This window comes from Ambystoma mexicanum, chromosome 2p (genome assembly GCF_040938575.1).
Source record: "Ambystoma mexicanum isolate Mex_15411 chromosome 2p, UKY_AmexF1_1, whole genome shotgun sequence".
Taxonomy (NCBI): domain Eukaryota; kingdom Metazoa; phylum Chordata; class Amphibia; order Caudata; family Ambystomatidae; genus Ambystoma; species Ambystoma mexicanum.
Window position 1 is genome coordinate 512,250,014 of NC_090923.1, and position 22,944 is coordinate 512,272,957.

Here is a 22,944-nt window from a genome sequence, read left to right on the forward strand (position 1 = left end):
ATGCTATACTAACCCTACCACTCGAGCAACCAATTAAGAGTGGCGATAGGTTTTTTGTTAATTTTCTAAAGTGACGCAGGTAGCGCGTCATACTACAGTAAAAAGGGCCTGCGAGCCCCACGATTGTGTGTGTGTCAGGTCAGACGCGTATGATCCTTGACCCATCCCTGCCGTTTGTGTTTAATAAACAGCAGAGTCACATTGCTTCTTGTGTGTGTCTCATACTCTATCTTTTTTGGGATATACGGGAGGAGTTGGGGCCTCCCTGCCCGGAGGTCTGCGGACGGCCCGGCCGACCCCTGCAGAATTTCCCCCCGACAATCAGAAGATCAGTAAATGTAGCAGCATGCTCCTTTGGGGTTACACCAAACCCACTTCCCTTTATACTGCCTTGGATCACGGGAATTATCTAGTTTTATTGTTCCTGCCGGGAATAAGTCACAGAGTATGATTCTCTCCCTCAGTCGGCCTCTCTCTCTCACAATGTCCATCGTCATTCCTCCTAAATTCACATCCATTACGACCTGCATTCCAATGACCTCTTCTGCTGTTTTTTTTTACACCTTCCAATGCATATCTTGATCCCACACAGGGATGCTGCTCCAAGCATGAGGGCTCCAGTTATCACCTTCAGACCATCTGACAGCCATGATGACATCCACAAACACAGGTATGCCAGCCAACTCTTGTCTTTCCATGTCCCACGTGCTTCATTTTCCATCTTCACATGCATTTGTGCCAATTGTGCAACCACATCCGATAGAGTTCCATTATCTTCATTGTGAGCAGGTATGAATGTGCAACATGAACTCTGTATATTTTCGCAAACTCCTCCTTCCATTGCTGAGAAGAGATCCAGAACGTACCTATTCTGGAGTGCCACCAACCTTATTGCTCTGAGCTCTTGATTTATGGCATTGAACCCATTCACTGTCAAATGTATTGTTACCATCAGCTCCCAACGAGTGATCTGGAACCATTTGACGTTGGTGTATGTCTGTATTATGTATCAGTGACGCAAAGATCATCTGTGTCCTACTGAATAGTCTGTGCTCTGCCTGTACTTCATCCAATGCTGCTTCCGATTTGCCTGAGAAGTAATTCTCTCCTCTTTTCAACCTTCTCAATCCAGCATGCTCATCTGTCTCTTTTTTTTCCGGCAAATGGTGCGATCGCAACTGACCATTTCTTCCATTTGTTATTCTCCATCTTCGGGAACTCAATGAGCTTCACATCTTTCTTGGGTGCTACCAATGAAGGCAGGTTGATGTGCACCAGGTAGCATACACCTCCCCAGTCCAGTGGCAGTTTTTCATATGCTTTAAATCTGCATGTCCAATAGTGATCCATCAGTACTGCTGTCCCTCCTCCCATTGCTGGTATAATCTCAATTGTCTTGCATCCCAGACTCTAACCAATGTCCACATCACCATTTTGCTGTTAGCATAGAGCTGGTGTCTTCAGGGGAATCACTGGCATTGGTCCAGCTTCGTTCTCTACCCACGTCAGCAGCCTTGCACTTCTGTCCCATTCCTCCAGGCACTTGTCATTCTCTTCTTGTACCTTGTTCACTGCCGACTTGGCTAAGGTCAGTGCCCTGCTTCCCACCACTCCATCTTGCCATTGTTAGTGTATACACATCCTTAGATCAATATTGGTGGTCTTTCCCAGCATCCAGGATCTCCTCTTATCTCCTTTACTCTTGTCCAAGGAAATGGTAATTCCTTTAGTGTGATAGTCTTTGTCTCTCCTGTCTCAGGTCCATCACTGATGTACTGTAACCCTTCATGCAGTTGCCAATAATTGTTCATCATGTTGAGTGTTTTGATTTAACTATCTTCATATGGGAAGGGTGCCTTTAACATCCATCTTAAGTGTCAAAACCAGACAGTCCTTATCACAACCCTCTCTCTGCCTGAAGCCAATTTGCGGCCAGACTTTCCTCACAAGAGCACAGTCTGTAGGAGGATGAGAACAGCACCTAACAGACTAGGGGCTTGAGTGAAAAGGCAGGAGCAGCAGCAACAGAGCTAGAGGAAACAACAATAACAGCTGTTTTAATGCTTTGTTCAAATATATCAACCGTGTCAGACACCACCCCCTGTTTCCCACTCTTACCTGCTCCGTGAAGAACAAGACCTGTAACCTACTTGGCCACAATGGAGGGAACAGAATGAAGAACCAAAGAATGAAGTTCCAAGAAAAGTCCCGTAATGCCAGTGAAACAGTTTGTGTTGTACTGCAGAGCGCCCTGGTATTAGTGAAATGAGTGACCAACAAAGAAATCAGGAGAGCGTCCACAGTAGTCACTCTGCTATCCCAGGTAACAAATCCTTGTGATTCAGCAAAGCGTCCCAAGATGCAGGTAAGTGAGTCCGTGTCTGAAGGTGTAGAAGAAGGGACAAAATAAACAAGGAGAGTAGGAGAAAAGAGAGGAAACCTGAAGGGGAGGAAAATGCAGGTAAGTAACGGGTCCAAACGGGAATGGGAGGTACTGGGCCAGGTGTCAGAAGTGAAATGCTGTATTGCAGAGTTCCGGGAATGCGACGTAACAAAACGGTAGACAGACAGAATCCAGGCAACGTGAGCCGTGTCGGGGTAACCAGTATCAATCCGAAGGAGCCAAAAACCAGAAATCAGGGACAGTTACAAAAGGTAATTCCAAAAGTAACTGGCCAAGGAGTCAAAAACAGGATTCAAAATACAACAAGAGTGCAGAAAAACTGATGCTACAGAACTGGCAGTTAACTCAGTTAAGGAGCACCCGTTCCGTGCGCGCAGCAAGAATAAATACTATTCGCATACAGACGCGAACAACGGTCCGTGCGTATCACGTGTTACTATCTTCATTGTTACTATCTCTATATGCACCCCGGCTTTCTCAGTAGCTCCCATGCTTTGTCCAAAATGCTGTCTACCACTCCTGAACTGCACTTTGTAAATGAATGACACACTGAGACCTGTGTGACCTGTCAGCGTCTGCTGCACCTAGACTCTTATGCCCTGCCCTGAATAACCACCTTTAGCCTTGTGCCTGTTACCAAAACTGTACATGTTTGACATTGTGATATTTCTAAATCTAGTGCTGTGCTTTCTTAGCCACTGTGATACTTTCAATCCTAGGCGCTGTGCATGCTTGACATTGTGATATTCCTAAATCCAGTACTGTGCTTTCTTAGCCATTGTGATACTCTTAATTCTAGGTATTATGCAAATCTAGGTGTTGTGTTTCATAGCCACTGTGCACTCAATTATAGGTGCCGTGCTCTTTAGTCATTGTGATATTCTCAATTTTAGGTGCTGTTGTTTTAGGTGCCCTCCAGCTACTGTGATATGTTTAAATCTAGGTGCTGTGCTTCTAGCCATTGTGATACTCCTAATTCCAGGTGTGCTAGATCACTTTACCCACCACAGGGAACATCCTCCCTGCATAACCCTGCAAACCACTACCCACCCAACTAAGTGTTAGCTCCGCACAATGTCTAGCCTATTTAGTTTCTATTGCATCATGGCTACTGTTACACTTCCAGGTACTTGCAATCAGGTCAGCCACACAGAGACCCCACTATACTCACCTGGACCTTTATAACATATATCACCAGATATAATTACCAATATTCATGTCTACACTGACTCAAAATACCATGCTCTGCTAGAACCATTAGCTTACACTTCTAAGCCCAGTTCCACTCACGATAGAAACAGTAAACTACGTGCCAGACTTAACAAACTCCATGAGACACCCAGACGACTCCTCCCTCCTAGAAAATCTGAGATGAAACATCAAATTGGCAAAACAGGCTACGCCTCTAACTTCACCCCAGCTTCAATGTACACACAAACATCTGAGCCTAAGACAAAATCCAGTGCGAAAAACACTCCTAATCTCACACAACCTAAAGAGGATACTAAGAATCACTCCTACAAAGGAGCGCTTCTCAATGCCAGGTCATTAGTTGCACATGCCCTTGAGATAGCTGATCTAATCACTGAGACTAATTTGGACTTCATTGCAATAACTGAAACCTGGCTACACCAGGCAGCAGGCCCTTCACTTATGTTAGCCATCCCTGACGGTTACACTATATGTAGGCAAGACCGAGAGGGCTCCCGTGAAGGCGGAATTGCCATTATCTCTAAATCGAGTCTTTCGCTAAGACTAGCCCCCGCCCAAACGCTACAATCCTGTGAATCCCTCACTGCCAAACTCCTCATAAACAATAATCAATCCCTAACCATTCACCTAATCTATAGACCTCCAGGTCCGCTTGGGACCTTCGAAGAGGATCTGCACAAGCTACTAACCCTCAATGCTAAAACCACTTCACAACTGCTGGTATTAGGGGATTTTAACCTAGGATTTAATGACCAAACAGATGCGCACGCCGTGACTATTGCCCACGCTATTAACTCCCTAGGTTTCTCCCAAAAAGTCAACAACCCCACCCATATGAAAGGTAGAATATTAGACTGGGTCGCTGACTCCAACTGTACTGCAGTTATCTCATCTATCTCGGCACTATCATGGTCTGACCACTCATTAGTGTCCTTCAACCTCCTAACCTCCCAACCATCCTCTACAGTCGTCCCCATGGCACTTTCATGCCCAATAAGAAACAAAAAGAATATGACAATAGACAATGTCATACCCGCTATTCTTCCAACTCTAAATGCATTGCCTGACAATTTAGACCCCGGCACATTAGTTCATGAGTACAACAAAATCATGACTGATACTTTGGACAAAATTGCCCCACTTAAAATGCGCACAAGCAAACCCAAAGCCCATCTAAATAAATGGTTTACTCCCGAACTTAAGGCCCTACGCCTCACCAAGAGAAAATATGAATCCAATTGGAAACTATGTGCAACTGCTGAGAACAAGGCCAACCTAACATCTATTTCCCGTCAATACAATAATGCAGTTTGTCTGGCTAAGAGAAATTCATACAATGATCGTATCGCCAACTCTAAATCAAGTATGAAGGAACTCTTTTCCATACTGAAGGAACTTGAGTCACCTATTGCCATACCAGACACTTGTACGAAAGATCAGACCTGGTGCACTGACATCCAACATGCTCTAACTAATAAAATTATCACCCTCCAAAATAAAATTCAACTAAAAAAAGATTTGCTCAACCTTCCTACTCTGTCACCACCTAAGGCTACCCACATGCCTCAATCTACCAAATTTTCTTCCACCAAAACCACCACACTAGAGATTGAAAAAATCATCCTTACCCTCAAACCTTCCAATTGCAAAGGTGACATCTGCCCAGCACAGCTAATAAAAGACGCTGCCAGAGACTTATCACCATTTATCTCCAAACTTGTCAACGCATCCTTCTCCACAGGCATCATCCCAGCCAACTTAAAACAATCTTGGGTGCTCCCGTTGCTCAAAAAGCAAACTCTAGACCCTCTTATCCCCACTAACTACCGTCCAATCACCACAGTTCCATTTCTGTTAAAGATCCTGGACAATGTGGCCTACATACAGATTCAAAACTACCTTGAACTGCACAAACTACTAGGATCTAGACAATCTGGCTTCCGCCCACTACATGGAACGGAAACAGCCCTGATTGACTTAAAGGCCCAAATAGACGAACTGAGAGATCAGGGTAAGACAGCCCTCCTCCTCCTACTAGATCTCTCAGCTGCGTTTAACCTTGTGGACCACAAGGTCCTCTATAGACATTTGGACGCTGCCGCTCACTTCTCCACCCAAGCTATCAACTGGATAGAATCCTTTCTGAGTGAGAGAACTATGAGAGTCTTTTCCCCATCGGCAGCAGCAGACCCTATACCCATCACTTGTGGAGTCCCTTAGGGATCCTGCGTCTCCCCGACTCTTTATAATATATTCACCAAACCTCTGTTCGATGATTTGGACAATCTCGGTATCACCTACACCAACTATGCGGATGATACACAGATTCTCTTCCCACTTTCTGGGGATCATAGCAAGGATAGGGAGTTGGTGAATATAGTGTATCTCATCATTCAGGCATGGATGGCTACTCACGGTCTCTGCCTGAATGATGATAAGACAGAGTTGATAATTCTGGGCACACAAGCCAATATTAACACATTGGGCCCGGACTACTCAGCTTTCAGCATAGATGGAAATGTCATCAAAGTCTCGAGGGAAGTAAAAACACTCGGTTTTTACCTCGACTCTACCCTGTCTTTCACTAAACAGGTCAACTCCCTAGCCTCCACTACTGCCTACACCTGTAAGTTGATTAGAGCAGGCAAGCCCTTCCTGTCCAATACCAGTTGTCTAATCTTGGCTAGAGCCTTAATTCTATCCCGACTTGACTATTGTAATGCCCTATACAGTAGTGCCAATAAAGCCATTACCCAAAGACTCCAAACTCTACAAAATAATGCTCTTAGAGCGGCATTAGGCATAAAGAAGAGGGAGCATATCTCCTCGATTAGGCGGCAACATAAATGGCTCTCCACGGATAATAAAATCCACCTAAAAATGATCTCATTGACCCATAAGGCCTTAAACAATGCTGCTCCTAGTTACTTGACGGACAAAATAAAAAGAAAAACTTCCAATAGACCCATGAGACTCGCCAACTCCAATTGTTTGGCAGTACCCAGATTTAGACTTGCCAAAATTGGTGGTGCTAGCTTCCCTGTGAGAGCTGGTAACCTGTGGAACGCCTTGCCAACCAACCTATGAGCTGACCAACCCTTTCCTCACTTCAAAAGGAACTTCATCAAACATATTAACGCTAACAACGACTAGATACCTGAACCCTCACAAGTGTAGCCCTACTCAATGCACCCTGATGTGATAGTAACCCTTATGTTTATAACTGCTAACTCTGTATATTGTTAACTGTACATTCATGTAAATACGGCAACTGTTAATTTGTACATTCAAGTAATTTTGTAACATTGTAAATTCATTCATATAACATTGTAACATTGTAAATTTCGCATATACTTGTTGCTGCGCACAGTAACCTAAGGGTCTGGAGAGCAATATAAATAAATAAACAAACAAACAAACAAACGTGACCATAGCGCCTGACTCAAGCATTAGCGCGGAATGCTGGATGCTGTAGTCCGCACAGAAATGCCACGTTTTCATCTAGGAATACTCCAAGTACTTGGAGGGGCAATTGCAAGTCTTTGTGACTTTAAATAAGGCCGAGTCATGACATTAAGGTTGCTGTCTTCACTTGGCATCGACCTTGAGTCGGGACCATCGCGAGGTACATCAAGAACTGTGCTTTTGCTGCAGGTATTTCAGTTGCAATGAACATTCTAGAAGCACTCATGGCATAGGGGATTAAAGAGCAGACATAACAGCTCTCCCTGGTGGTGTTCCCACCACCTTTGGACATGTGTTTATACCACATGTTGTTTGTTTTATGTGCTGTGTCTGTGAGATACATGTCAACTTCCTTCATGTCTGTGTCAACAATGCGCTTACCTCTCCTTACCGTATCAGCAGTGTCTTCTCTTCCACCTGCCATGGTAGTTCCTGCTGCCTGGGTTGGGGAAATGTTAGTAGTGGATACAGTGGTAGTACTGATAGCGAAATAGAGCTGCTAGACTATAATGCCAAGCACTCCAGTGGGAATCAGTAAACACACCAGAGTTAATCAAATGTTATTGTTTCCATCATAACAACTTACGCTGCTTGATCCTTGTAGCTGATGACATGGTAAAGTTGCCCTGCAAACACTGAAAAGAGCAGGGTAACTCTAACCTCTGGACCAGAGTATTATAATAACATCAAGAAACAGAAAAGATATGTCCAGAGCAAAATATGTTTAGAAAAAATGTATCCAAATTTATTAAAGGTGATACAAAAATTGAAAACTAGTGAATAAATCACTCAAAATTATTATACACTGATCATTTTAACATAACAGAACAGCAGCAACAATATGCCGAAAATCGGCTAAAACTTCATCACTCATACTCAACATACATAGTACATACATACACACACAACTCATCATACCGTGGCATACATCCAAAGTACTAAAAACACAGAAAACATGCTAAGAACCAATGGGGAAGAGGAATTCATAACTAGTCCCCATAATAACACTCATTATTGCGATGTTTACAAACAATAGAAATAATTCACAAACAATCTATTGTCAGGGTGGATAGGAAGAACAAATGCAAAGATCACATCCCTGTAGAATTTTTCTCTCGACCGGTTTCGACGTGTAGTGGTGGTTAACTGAACGTCTTCCTCAGGAGGTGGGTGTTACCATTCTGAAAAACAAGTACGCAAAAGCGACTATAAGCTACTACATGAAAAAGTCTTTGCCGACTGCCTGTAACATACAATTAAAGAAGGAGAAAAAGGACTGCTGCTAGCAGCCTAAGTTATTAAAAACAATTAAGAACCGTGTATACCATAGTGAAAATAAGCATATACGGCCCCCGCTACAACAGCTGTGTAAACCAGAACAAGAGGGTAAGTGACTCCCAAAAGAGAACCGTGCAAGATGAAAGGGAACCTTCAAGACCATGGTGGATCGGCAACAAGAATGTATATATATAATAATATATATCTAAATACCAAAAAAGCCTGACCAATGGCAATGTCTGTATCTAAAACGAACTAGTAGTGGACTAACCTGATGAAAACCTAGCTGCTGCAAAAATCTATGCAGTGTAGTGTGGCCAGTCACGCGAGACAATTCAGGACTAAAACATAACCTGAAACCAGAAACAAGACCAGAATGCACTAGGTCAGATAAATAAAAAACCTAGGTGCAAAGTGGAGTGCCTATGACTAAGGCAAAAATAATAATAATAGCTCACCTGGAGGGCGCCCCATGCAGTTTAAGATGATCCAGCGCTGCATGTATTTGAAAAGTGAAGAGGCAGGGCAACTTAGCCTGAGCCTTCAACGCCGTCTGTAAATGACTACAAAAGTGGCAAAAGAGCTTCATTACAATGTTAAATGGTAAAGTTGCCCACCTGAAAACCGCAAAAAGGCGTTATTGTGTTAATACTTGTCAGTACCCTCAAGCTCTGTGAACTAAGTAATCGCTAATAGCAAAAGCAAAGACCTCCTCCCAAACCTTCCTTACTGAGGGATCTCTGCATGTGGGCAGACCGGGGTAAGCACTTTGTTCAAATTGTGGATATGCTTGGGCCAGATACTCTATGAATACGAGGAAGTGTACTTCAGGGGATCAGGCACAGAATCGTCTGGGTCTCCTTATATAGTGCACAAATTGGTTGGACAGTGCTTCAGGGTGATCAATGAGAAGTAACATTAGGAGAATTCCCTATGCAATTCTAACAACATTCCTAACAACCTTAATGTGCGGAAGAAAAGGAGAAAATAACAGACAGTGGTTCAGCTGTCAATGTGCACAAGTATTTCAGTTGCTACTTCCGCTGTTTGGGATCGTCGGATCATGGGATGGCCAGGTCTCCCTAATTCGGTGAGATCTGCTCACACTTATAGTTCATCATGATCCTTAACGTTGGCCCTGTCGAATACTGTAACTCTGTTGCCAGGAGAGGCCATGGCTTTGTAGGCTTTGACATCTTTGATATGATTCCAAATGGTTTTCCCCTCAAGTCTTACAGCTCTGTCCATCACGGCCTCCATAACATGAGGTCCTGTGAACCTAGGCGAATTTCAGGTGTGAACAAAGTTTTTCAGGAGAACTACATCTCCTACCTGCACTAAATGTTTGATTTCAGTACTTGGTTCTGTGTCATCAGAGTCTGGTTGTTTGTTGTCTTCAGGCCTTCCCTGGGTCCTCTGTATCTGGCAAGAGATAAAAGAAGTACTAGAAACCAAGGAATTTATATATTCAAACATTTCATGCCCTAACACATCCGTACTGTGCTCACAATCCTTCAATTCCCCAGTGGGAGGAGCCAAGGGAAGCTGCATGCACTGTCCTGTCACCACATCGTGGGGCATTAAATGGTGGTCTGACCCTGGCTTGTTGCGCAGTTCAAACAGTGCCAAAGATAAACAGTGAAGCCAGGTTTTCTTGGTGCTCTGCTGAGTTTTGGCAATGCACTCCTTCTGCAGTCCAATGGGGCATTCACACACCCCGTTTTCTTGCTGGTGTTATGCACAGGCGAATTTGTGTTTGAGCCCTAGCAAGGCTGTGATGTGTTGAAACAGTTCATTGGCAAAGTGAGGACCATTGTCAGACCACAGGATCTCACACACGCCCAATCTTGGGAACACTTCCCAGACCAGGAATTGTGCTGCCCTAAGGGCATCAGCATGTGAACAGGGCCCAGCCTCTATCCACCTCGAGAATGGACAGACAACCACTATCATGTAGCGTTACCCTTGACAGACTTGGATCATGTCCATGTAATTCACGCGGAGATGCAGGATTGGGAACTGCTAACAAGTCAAGCAAATAATAATAAAGTTGGCTACATGTTCATTCAAATTTGGGAAAACCACAATTCTCCAATGTGTGCAGCAATTACCTCCTTCCCTACGTGTGCTGGGTAATGCAATTGTGCCTGTGCTGTTTTTGAGCAAGGATAGCATCATAACCACTTTCCCTGTATTGTTCTGCCACCATAGAGAATCTGTTGGAGACATAGAACATCCCCTTTTCACACGTAGCTCCCTCTCCTCCTCTGGTGCAGCTCCCTGCAATTCCATAATCAGAGTTTCCGGGTATGCTGTTGTCCCCCCTCCCACAACACCATGTTTCTCACTCCTCCCGGGGCGTTTGAAGTCTCTCCTTTAGTTCCCACAGTTCCTCAAAGTACGCTGCACACTTAGCCTCATAGTCTTTTGCCTCGTTCCCCCTTGAGATAGGATCTTCCCCTTTTGTGTGAGGGCTGGCAATTCACTAGTGCTAGCTCCCTCGGGTATGCAATCACGTCAATCAGTTTGCCTAATAAGAGTGCATACTGCACTGGGGTCCCCTATGCCCTTCTAAACCCCTTCCTTAGCCATCGTGCCAATCCTGAATGTTCTGTTGATGTGACATAAGCAGTGTCAGAATAGATCCGCCAGCTCTGCTGCTTGTGCTGAGTAATGAGATGGTAATCTTGCACTCACAACCGCCTCACTTGTCCAATCCTCCTTCAGTCTCACTACAGCAGTTCCAGTCCTCCTGATCCAATCAGTCTGATCAATAGTTGATGAACCCTCAATGTACAACACATCTCCCCCTCAAGTGCATCTTCCTCCACTTTGCGTGTCTCACAGAATAGCTCTATGTTCTTTGTGAAGTTATGAGCCCAGTGTACTGGCTGGAGGAAGTCTGCCAAAAATGTGGCTGGGTTTACTGTCTTGCAGCACCCTCTGTGTTGTCAGTGTGCTGTTTGACTTATGTAGTATCACAAATAGTATGTGCTCCACATAAAGGGTGCTGGTGCACTCCATTGTCACTGCTGATGACCTTTCCACTGCCAAGGCTGAAGCAGCCAATGATTCTTTGCACAGATAATGTCCTCTCATCACTGGGCCAAGCTGTCTACTGTAGTGAGTAATTGGAATATGGCCCAGGCTTGTTTTCTGAGTCAGTACTGTTTTCATCACAACTCCGCCATGTCCTCCTCCCAGAATGAGGGCGGCGCCTCCAGCACCATCGCTATTCTCTGTGGCACTTCTCTGTAATGAACGTGTAACATAATTTCCACCTCCAGCCTCTCTTCTCTGAACAGCTCCTCATCTGTCAATGTTCTTAGCCTGCACCCCTCTGCAACTGCAATCTTTTGCATGAACTGCAATCCAATCCTCTCTTGCCAACACTGCCTCGATCTCAATGGACACTATTGTTAGGATTCTACCAATAATCCTGTTGTGACAGGGATCTTTGATTCCTCCTTCTATTGTAAATTAAAATGCTGCTTGTCCATTGGTAATGACAGGTAGGCCCCTTTCCACATGGCTCTTTAACTTTACTTTTTATTTATTTATGCATTTAACATTTGTAGAGTGTGTGTAACCCATCGCATCTGGGCGCTGGAGAGCAGGTAATACAATTTACAGGTGTTACCACAGGCAACAATGATAGACATAGGATTTACAAGTAGCCAGATTAAGCGTATTTACAATCAATAAGTATTTACAAATACAGTAAACCAATAAGTATATACAGATATACAGATACTTGAAAAACTAAAACAAATGCCAGCCCGTCTTTGTTTCAGTGTTTAAAATCTTGCTATTCATGTAAAAAGGACCACTGTTTGGGGACTTTAAATGCACCCCACACCATCCAAGCCTGCATGGCCACCAACCACGTGTGCCTCCTTCAACACTGATGGTAACAGGATACAAGACTTCCCACCGGTAAAGACCCTGGGAGCCTTCCTTGATGCCACCCTATCCATTATCCGACAAGTCAATTCCATTGCTTCTTCCGCCACTTACTCGACTAAGTTGATGAATGCTTTCAGAACTTTTCTCTCGCCGGACAGCTGCCTGACTATTTGGCGAGCAGTCAAAGGTTGTCGGGTGGACTACTGTAATGCACTGTTTGCCAGCACATCAGCAGTTAACATACACAAGATGCATATCATACAGAACAATGCCCTCTGTGCAGCACTTAACCTTCTCAGAAAAGACCACATCTCCACAGCCAGAAGAAATGCACATTGGCTCTCAATAAAAGGAAGAATCATGTTCAAGACCCTGTTCATTTCTCATAAATGCTTATCCAACACTGAGCCCCTTAACCTCTCAGAGAGAATCAGGAAAGGCCACTCAAGCAGAACTACCAAAGTCACCTACAGCCACTGCATCTGCCAACCCAAATTTAAACCGATCAGAGCGGGAGGCTCCAGCTTCCTTTCCATGGCCATTAAGCATTGAAACTCAAAGCGTCCTGCCTTGAGGGCTGAACCCACTTACTGGGTCTTTCGAAAAGCCTTTAAAACATGGCTGTTTACTTCATTGCCTTGTAACCGTTAAGTACTGAGCATAAAATATAACATGTAAGCAATGGTGCCTCAATGCCTTCGGGTTTAACTTGCTTCATACATGTGAAAATAAATTAATAAAAATAGGGAAATCGCCCTCTTCAATTCCACTCATCCATCATCTAGGACTCATTTACCATTTAAGACTACTGGACATGGTTATTTCAGTTTTTCAAATCAATTCTCAAAAGTGAACTCCCAGAAAAACCAAAACACTGGTATGAGGAAGGGGAATCGAGTGGTACAGAGCAAGAGAGGCTACAAGCCCAGATAGCACTCTAGTGGTGCACAAACACCTGTGCCACGATACTTTAAAAGGCAACTGTAGCAGAAAATCACGGTCTGCTGCTGATGAGAGTCAGCTGCGTCTCTCTGTGAATGTGAAGAAACCGAACGTCAGTTACCAGCATGGTGGAGTCAGGTGGCTCACCAATGAAGAAGAAAGAGGCTGTGCAAGAAGGACATGCTGCAGGAATGCCAGGAGCTGCTGAGAGACTCCTGAGCATTCGCAGGTGACAGAGAGAAGTGCTTTACTTACCAGAGCCCTTAGAGAAGCAGACGTGTGAAGTGGAAGCTACCAGAGACGAAGGAATCAAGAAGAGGCTGCTGCAAGAAGGAAGCAAACAGAGGCACTTCTCAGACTGATTGCGGGAGAAACAAAAGAAGCCAACAACAGCTGGTGAATCCACCCAGAGGCAATGGGGACTCCAGGGCATGTCAACGGCAACACCAAGTGAAAGTGGTTAACGCACAAATAACCAAGAAAGAGAGAACAAATTAACTTGATGTAAACCGGGGGATTAAGATCTTTAACTTTGCATTTATTCACTGGTCCTGTGATCACAGATTGAGAAATGGTGTATTGCCAAATAATAACTGATGGCTATTATATATGTTTTTACACAGGCTTTGTTGAAAGAAAGTGACCCTGAGGAAGGCAGAAAAATACTGTTGTTGTGCTGCCGAAACTAGTTGGTCTCTGTTTTTACCATAGTATTGTTAAGCCTGAAAAAGTTACAGGCAACCATGTACATTGTCTATGGTGGTGGTAACCTTGTCACACGCATTGGTTTTTGCAATTGAATTTGTGAAGGGGCATACATTGTAAAATGTTCAGTGACACTGGCAATTTGTTTTTGGGCATTTCTATTAAATTAATCACCTGTATAATTCTATACCTGTGGTATTCAGTAATTTGCAGTCTGAAACCTATCCACACTATATTATGACCCCGTTTTTAGAGGCATTCATGTATATATATATATATATATATATATATATATATATATATATATATATATATATATATATATATATATATATATATATAGATATTACATACCGTGGCCGTGTAGTTATGGTTAAGTTGCTGTTTCCAAAGGAAGAGAACTTTTTGGGCGGCTTGTAACTCCGCTCCCCCTGGACCAATCCCCACCAAACTTTGCAAAAAAAAGTATGTGGGTCACTGAATTTTCTTGCATAGTTTGGTGAGGTTTGGTCCATGGGGGGGCAAGGTTATAAGGGGGGTCCCAAAACTTCTTTTTTTCCCATAGACTGAATGAGGAAAAAACTTTGCTCACGCCTACAGCCCAAACTGCTGGACGGATTTTCACCAAATTTGGACCAGGAGCACCGGCTTGGTTCCAAAAGTGTGCTTTTGCAAATTTGGTGAAAATCCATCCAGTATTTTCTTTTTTAATTACCAAAAAGTAGGTCACAAAAAATTAGTGATATATATCTTCGGTCGGCGGACACACTTCCCTGTTCGCTCCGCGGACAGTGTCCTGATTGCCTAATCGGCTTGCGTCATTTCCGCGAATATGCAACGTGTTCGGTGATTGTATGGTGAAGAGCGTGAATTGCGTCAGATTTTTTGAAACGGCCTCCATCTTGGATTCTCGGACAGCGCAGTGAAACTTGCTGGAAAAATACTATTTAGTAAAGTGTGTTGGCGTGTAAGACTGTTTGGGGAGGGTGGGGGAGTAAGAGATGGGTTAAATGTTGTATTTATTTAGGTGGCAGGCACTCCTGTTGTGTTCGTTCTGACCGCGGACAACACGGGTGTCCTGAAATGTTCGTAAATAAACAAAATGGGGGTGTCCTGAGGACACTACGCCTGTTTGTACTGTTCGTAGGCAAGTTGAAACTGTTCTAAGAACACATAGTGTCCTGGGATGTTCGTCAATAAACAAAATGGGGGTGTCCTGAGGACGCTCTGCCTGTCCATATTGTTCATAGGCAAGTTGAAATTGTTCTAAGAACACATCATGTGTCCTAGGATCGTCGTAAATAAATGAAATGGGGGTGTTCTGAGGACGGTAGACCTGTCCGTATTGTTCGCAAGCAAGCTGAAACTGTCCTAAGAACTCAAATGGTGTCCTGAAATGTTCATAAATAAACGAAATGGGTGTGTCCGTGGGACGATATGACTGTCCGTATTGTTCGCAGGCAAGTTGAAACTGTTCTAAGAATACAGGCAGTGTCCTGAAATGTTCGTAAATAAATGAAATGGGGGTGTCCTGAACACGCTGTCCGTATTGTTCGTAGGCAAGTTGAAATTGTTCTAAGAACATGTGTCCTGGGATATTCGTAAATAAAGAAAATGGGGGTCTCCTGAGGACGCTATAGCTGTCCGTACTGTTCATAGGCAAGTTGAAATTGTTCTAAGAACACATCAAGTGTCCTGGGATGTTCGTAACTAAACAAAATGGGGGTGTTCTGAGGACGCTAGACCTGTCCGTATTGTTCGCAAGCAAGCTGAAACTGTCCGAAGAACACACGCGGTGTGCTGAAATGTTCGTAAATAAACGAAATGGGTGTGTCCTGAGGACGCTATGCCTGTCCGTATTGTTCGCAGGCAAGTTGAAACTGTTCAAAGAACATATGCGGTGGCCTGAAATGTTCGTAAATAAACAAAATGGAGTGTCCTGAGGACACTGTCTGTATTGTCCGTAGACAAGTTGAAATTGTTCTAAGAACACATCATGTGTCCTGGGATGTTCGTAAATAAACAAAATGGGGGTGTCCTGAGGACGCTATACCTGTCCATACTGTTCGTAGGCAAGTTTAAACTGTTCTAAGAACACATCAATTGTCCTGGGATGTTTGTCAATAAACAAAATGGGGGTGTCCTGAGGATGCTATGCCTGTCCGTATTGTTCGTAGGCAAGTTGAAATTGTTCTAAGAACACATCAAGTGTCCTGGGATGTTCGTAAATAAACAAAATGGGGGTGTTCGGAGGAAGCTAGACCTGTCAGTATTGTTCGCAAGCAAGCTGAAACTGTCCTTAGAACACACGCAGTGTTCTGAAATGTTCGTAAATAAATGAAATGGGTGTGCCCTGAGGACGATATGCCTATCCGTATTGTTCGCAGGCAAGTTGAAACTGTTCTAAGAACACACGCGGTGTTCCCAAATGTTCGTAAATAAACGAAATGGGGGAGTCCTGAGGACGATATACCTGTCCGTACTGTTCGTAGGCAAGTTGAAACTGTTCTAAGAACACTCATAATGTTCGCGGACATTAAAAGTGCCCATATGGCATAGTTAAAATGTTTGACTCTATGGGTGTGATATGCTGCGGTGGTTGTGGCCAGGGCATAGAGTCTTGGGTGCATGGCTGTACGGCCACGGCCATGCACCCAAGACTCTATGCCCTGGCCACAACCACCGCAGCATACCACACCCATAGTGGCTTATAACTTTGGGACTCAAGAACAAATTTATAAGCAACAAAGTTATAAGCCAGTATGAGTGTGATATGCTGTGGTGGTTGTGGGCAGGGCCTAGAGTCTTGGGTGCATGGACAAGACCAAATGTATAAGCACCGAAGTTATAAGCTACTATGGGTGTGATATGCTGCGGTGGTTGTGGCCAGGGCCTAGAGTCTTGGGTGCATGGCCAAGACCAAATTTATAAGCACTGAAGTTATAAGTCACTATGGCTGTGATTTGCTGCGATGGTTGTACTTATTATAGTATACTTACTGTTTGGTTTAGTAACTGGAGTACATATATTACTTGTTAATTTCTGTGATAAAAGAAAAGATCATGTTAGTATTGATATTTTGTAACGACTTATAACATTGAATAATCAACATTTTTTTTTTTACCCTCATATTTAGTAGATTACAAACCAGTGTACTGTGCAATTTGCTCGGTTTCTGTGTTTGTTGCTAAAATCATTGGGTCTGTGGGAAAAAAAAATCCACGTTGGATTAAAAAAAATCTTTTTTTGTTATGCTACAGTCTGTTTGTTTGTTTTCAGTGTTCACTTGTTGTTTCTGGCTAATTTTCTATATGTTGGCTTGTTGCAGATTTTTGGAGCAGTTAGATACCTGTTGGCATATTCTAACAGTCTATTTTTTGTTATAATGAAGTGGTATTGATTTATCTGTTAAGATTAACAGGCCGATTCATGGAATTAATGTGTGCCGAAAATTCCGGCGCAGAGGTGCCAAAACGTGCGAATAGCAGTGCAAGTGCGGAAATCGCAGGGAAACCAGCGCACATCGATTCATGGAAGTCCGTGCGCAAGAAAAATATTGGATGTGCACTGAAAAAGTGTGCGGTGCACGCCGGCGCACAGGTCATCCAACGGCGTGCGCCACGGCCACTGCAAAATCGCACATAGCGCGGTGCACATAACAAAAGTAGGCGGAACTCTCGAAATGGGGAACAATGCGTGAAAATATGGGCGTCACGGGGGAAGTACAGGAGGCAAGTGCGCAGAACGCCCACACGCTCGCCTACAACTCATATTCATGGAATCAAATAGGGAAAACCAGCGCACGGGCAAAGACGCGCACAGGGCCAAACAAGTCCGCCACAAGAAAGCAGGCGGTAGCGTCCCTGCGCCTGAAATAAATGTGCGCCAAAATGTGCGCTAACAAATAGCATCTATATACAGCTATGATGAATGATCCATCCTGTGGCCCTCTAGGACAAATGAGGTGCAAAGGGGTTCCGACAAACACGGACACCCGCTGTGTGAAAAAAAGCTTGTTTGTGTATTTCGGGGTGCGCGGGAAGTTCCACACGCGATTGGCCTGGGTACGTGTATTTCGGGGTGCGCGGGAAGTTCCACACGTGATTGTCCTTGGTACGTGTATTTCGGGGTGCGCGTGAAGTTTCACACGCAATTTCAGCAGGGTACGTGCATCTGGGGATGCTGTTGGTACTCTTGTTCAGAGGAGAATTGCCTAGCATTTCGGTACTGGACTGCCCCAGGGCAGGACAAAGACTGATATGTTTGGGATATTTCTTCTCTGTGAAAGATAGTGAGCTAAAGATTCTGGGTAAGTCCTTCATAATCAGGACTAATGTCTGGCAGAGGGACTCCCAGGACCGCCCTTGTCAATTTGCATAATTAAGTAACTTTGGGTCTCACCCTAAGTTACTAGGGGAATCCAGACGTGGACCCTTTGCTCACTATTCTTAGAGAGGCACAGCTCCTCCCTACTGATGAGGTCCAACCAGACCGAAGCACGTGTCTGGGGATGCTGTTGGTACTCTTGTTCAGAGGAGAATTGCCTAGCATTTTGGTACTGGACTGCCCCAGGGCAGGACAAAGACTGATATGTTTGGGATATTTCTTCTCTGTGAAAGATAGTGAGCTAAAGACTCTGGGTAAGTCCCTCGTAACCAGGACTAATGTCTGGCAGAGGGACTCCCAGGACCCCCCCTTGTCAATTTGCATAATTAAGTAACTTTGGGTCTCACCCTAAGTTACTAGGGGAATCCAGACGTGGACCCCTTGCTCACTATTCTTAGAGAGGCACAGCTCCTCCCTACTGATGAGGTCCAACCAGACCGAAGCACGTATCTGGGGATGCTGTTGGTACTCTTGTTCATAGGAGAATTGCCTAGCATTTCGATACTGGACTGCCCCACGGCAGGACAAAGACTGATATGTTTGGGATATTTCTTCTCTGTGAAAGATAGTGAGCTAAAGACTCTGGGTAAGTCCCTCGTAACCAGGACTAATGTCTGGCAGAGGGACTCCCAGGACCCCCCTTGTCAATTTGCATAATTAAGTAACTTTGGATCTCACCCTAAGTTACTAGGGGAATACAGACGTGGACCCCTTGCTCACTATTCTTAGAGAGGCACAGCTCCTCCCTACTGATGAGGTCCAACCAGACCGAAGCACGTGTCTGGGGATGCTGTTGGTATTCTTGTTCAGAGGAGAATTGCCTAGCATTTTGGTACTGGACTTCCCCAGGGCAGGACAAAGACTGATATGTTTGGGATATTTCTTCTCTGTGAAAGATAGTGAGCTAAAGACTCTGGGTAAGTCCCTCGTAACCAGGACTAATGTCTGGCAGATGGACTCCCAGGACCCCCCTTGTCAATTTGCATAATTAAGTAACTTTGGGTCTCACCCTAAGTTACTAGGGGAATCCAGACGTGGATCCCTTGCTCACTATTCTTAGAGAGGCACAGCTCCTCCCTACTGATGAGGTCCAACCAGACCGAAACACGTGTCTGGGGATGCTGTTGGTACTCTTGTTCAGAGGAGAATTGCCTAGCATTTTGGTACTGGACTGCCCCAGGGCAGGACAAAGACTGATATGTTTGGGATATTTCTTCTCTGTGAAAGATAGTGAGCTAAAGACTCTGGGTAAGTCCCTCGTAACTAGGACTAATGTCTGGCAGAGGGACTCCCAGGACCCCCCCTTGTCAATTTGCATAATTAAGTAACTTTGGGTCTCACCCTAAGTTACTAGGGGAATCCAGACGTGGACCCCTTGCTCACTATTCTTAGAGAGGCACAGCTCCTCCCTACTGATGAAGTCCAACCAGACCGAAGCACGTGTCTGGGGATGCTGTTGGTACTCTTGTTCAGAGGAGAATTGCCTAGCATTTTGGTACTGGACTTCCCCAGGGCAGGACAAAGACTGATATGTTTGGGATATTTCTTCTCTGTGAAAGATAGTGAGCTAAAGACTCTGGGTAAGTCCCTCGTAACCAGGACTAATGTCTGGCAGATGGACTCCCAGGACCCCCCTTGTCAATTTGCATAATTAAGTAACTTTGGGTCTCACCCTAAGTTACTAGGGGAATCCAGACGTGGATCCCTTGCTCACTATTCTTAGAGAGGCACAGCTCCTCCCTACTGATGAGGTCCAACCAGACCGAAACACGTGTCTGGGGATGCTGTTGGTACTCTTGTTCAGAGGAGAATTGCCTAGCATTTTGGTACTGGACTGCCCCAGGGCAGGACAAAGACTGATATGTTTGGGATATTTCTTCTCTGTGAAAGATAGTGAGCTAAAAACTCTGGGTAAGTCCCTCGTAACTAGGACTAATGTCTGGCAGAGGGACTCCCAGGACCCCCCCTTGTCAATTTGCATAATTAAGTAACTTTGGGTCTCACCCTAAGTTACTAGGGGAATCCAGACGTGGACCCCTTGCTCACTATTCTTAGAGAGGCACAGCTCCTCCCTACTGATGAGGTCCAACCAGACCGAAGCACGTGTCTGGGGATGCTGTTGGTACTCTTGTTCAGAGGAGAATTGCCTAGCATTTTGGTACTGGACTTCCCCAGGGCAGGACAAAGACTGATATGTTTGGGATATTTCTTCTCTGTGAAATATAGTGAGCTAAAGACTCTGGGTAAGTCCCTCGTAACCAGGACTAATGTCTGGCAGAGGGACTCCCAGGACCCCCCTTGTCCATTTGCATAATTAAGTAACTTTGGGTCTCACCCTAAGTTACTAGGCGAATCCAGACGTGGATCCCTTGCTCACTATTCTCAGAGAGGCACAGCTCCTCCCTACTGATGAGGTCCAACCAGATCGAAGCACGTGTCTGGGGATGCTGTTGGTACTCTTGTTCAGAGGAGAATTGCCTAGCATTTCGGTACTGGACTGCCCCACGGCAGGACAAAGACTGATATGTTTGGGATATTTCTTCTCTGTGAAAGATAGTGAGCTAAAGACTCTGGGTAAGTCCCTCGTAACTAGGACTAATGTCTGGCAGAGGGACTCCCAGGACCCCCCCTTGTCAATTTGCATAATTAAGTAACTTTGGGTCTCACCCTAAGTTACTAGGGGAATCCAGACGTGGACCCCTTGCTCACTATTCTTAGAGAGGCACAGCTCCTCCCTACTGATGAGGTCCAACCAGACCGAAGCATGTGTCTGGGGATGCTGTTGGTACTCTTGTTCAGAGGAGAATTGCCTAGCATTTCGGTACTGGACTGCCCCAGGGCAGGACAAAGTCTGATATGTTTGGGATATTTCTTCTCTGTGAAAGATAGTGAGCTAAAGACTCTGGGTAAGTCCCTCGTAACCAGGACTAATGTCTGGCAGAGGGACTCCCAGGACCCCCCTTGTCAATATCCAATACACATACATGACACATGCCATCACACGGATGGCATGTACCATAGCCATGTCACATATGTGACAATAGGACTGAGAAATGCCTAGTGAAAGTGGTGGAATGCAAACAATCAGCCTGAATGAACACAGAATAATACGCAACAATGTTGTGGCAAGATGACACTTCAAGGGCAACTGGCGTGAGGTTGGGCTAAATGTCTACTGTTGCCAGAAGGGATACTGCAATACCCAAATCCTGGTGCGCAGAATGTATTGGATGAAGCACATGGGTGACCCAAACCACTCAGGTACACATACCCTCACCTGGCACTCAATCAGAAGCCCTCACACACACACCATGCACATGGATGACACACACATGCATGTGCACTCACCGGACAATGCCTCGTAATCTGGCAGGTCTCCCACGCCTTGGATCTGTCCCTCCGTGACGTAGGTCCCAACAACATACTCATGTGGAGTGAGTTCAATATCCTCTGCTGGAGACCCACCTCCAGTCACTAGAGTAGCGGCATGACTTGAGGCCAGCTTTTTCTTTGCCTTGCGCTTCAGGTCCTTCCAGCGCTTGTAGCAATCATTAGCTGTGTGCCACACGAATCCAAGGGCACTTATGATGTCCGCGATGGTCTGCCAGTGTGCCAGACGTTGTGCAGGTGTGGTCTTGCATCCTGCAGTAATCACCATTTCGCTGTCATGTGCGGACACATACTCCACAAGTGCATCAAGTTCGGCCTGATTGAAGCTGGGCTTCCTTGGTGGGCCGGACTGTGTAGCCGTGTCTGGGGCATCAGCCTGTACTGGACGAGCACTCTTCCTCTTCCGCTTGGAAAGTGGTGGGGATCCTGAGTGTCCTACGCCGCTCTGGACACTAGGGGCAGGAGCCCCGGTGGACTGTGGACTAGGAGTGTGGGAATGAACACTCACCATGGGACTTGGTGCAGGCATTAGCTGAAGTGTGATGTAGTCAGGGGTAACGTCAGCAGGATGGACTGGGACTGACACTGTCCTGGCTGGGAGCCTCAGAGCTGGGGTGGATGGAGCCGCAGCTGCCCCTGCAGCCTCCCCACCCTGCCTACTCGGGGCAGCAGATGACATAGCTGCCCCTGATCCACGTGGCCTGGTGACACCAACGTGCACCGCCACACGTGGCCTAGACCTGCTGACCTGGAAGTCAGCCATGGAGTCACACTGTGCCAGGTCTGGTGCCACAATGAGCTGGTCCAACAAGGGCTGAGCAGGTCTGGTGCCACAATGAGCTGGTCCAACAAGGGCTGAGCAGGGATGGTGTCAGCCACGTTACCCTCAACCAGGGGGGGCATGGGTGTCCCTGACTGGTCACCCACACATGGGGGGCTAGGGGCACCCTGCAAGTCTCGGCCACGTCCCCTACTGTATCCACCACGGCCACCTCTTGAGGCTCGGCCACCTTTGCCACCCTTATGGCGTGCTTGCCTCCCAACCATGGCACTGATGTTGTTGTGCGTATGGGAGTTGCAGTAAACTATTGTCCTGGGCAATTGGGGGTCAAAGGGATAGGGCACTAGATGTAATTCGTACCCTAGTGCTCTAGCAAGGCTGTATGTGACCCCTGGGGGAAGATGACGGGTCACGCAACACACAGGCACCCCAAAAAAGGGAGATAATGTGCACGCAACCCCTCCTAGACCACGTG

At 45.5% G+C, this 22,944-nt stretch overlaps 1 protein-coding gene and 1 long non-coding RNA gene across 6 annotated transcripts in view; both read right to left on the reverse strand.

Moving 5' to 3' along the window:
* Positions 1 to 22,944, reverse strand: part of HRH1 (histamine receptor H1) — a 1,870,597-nt gene that overhangs the window by 784,111 nt on the left and 1,063,542 nt on the right. The gene's annotated exons all lie outside the window — the stretch shown is intronic.
* Positions 7,801 to 9,428, reverse strand: LOC138565895 (uncharacterized). 2 transcript variants are annotated; one of them, XR_011301686.1, is made up of 3 exons: positions 8,818 to 9,428; positions 8,631 to 8,712; positions 7,801 to 8,262 (listed from the first exon to the last, which is right to left on the reverse strand). It is a non-coding gene; the product is annotated as an uncharacterized lncRNA (long non-coding RNA). The 2 variants fall into 2 exon arrangements; XR_011301687.1 differs by lacking the exon at positions 8,631 to 8,712.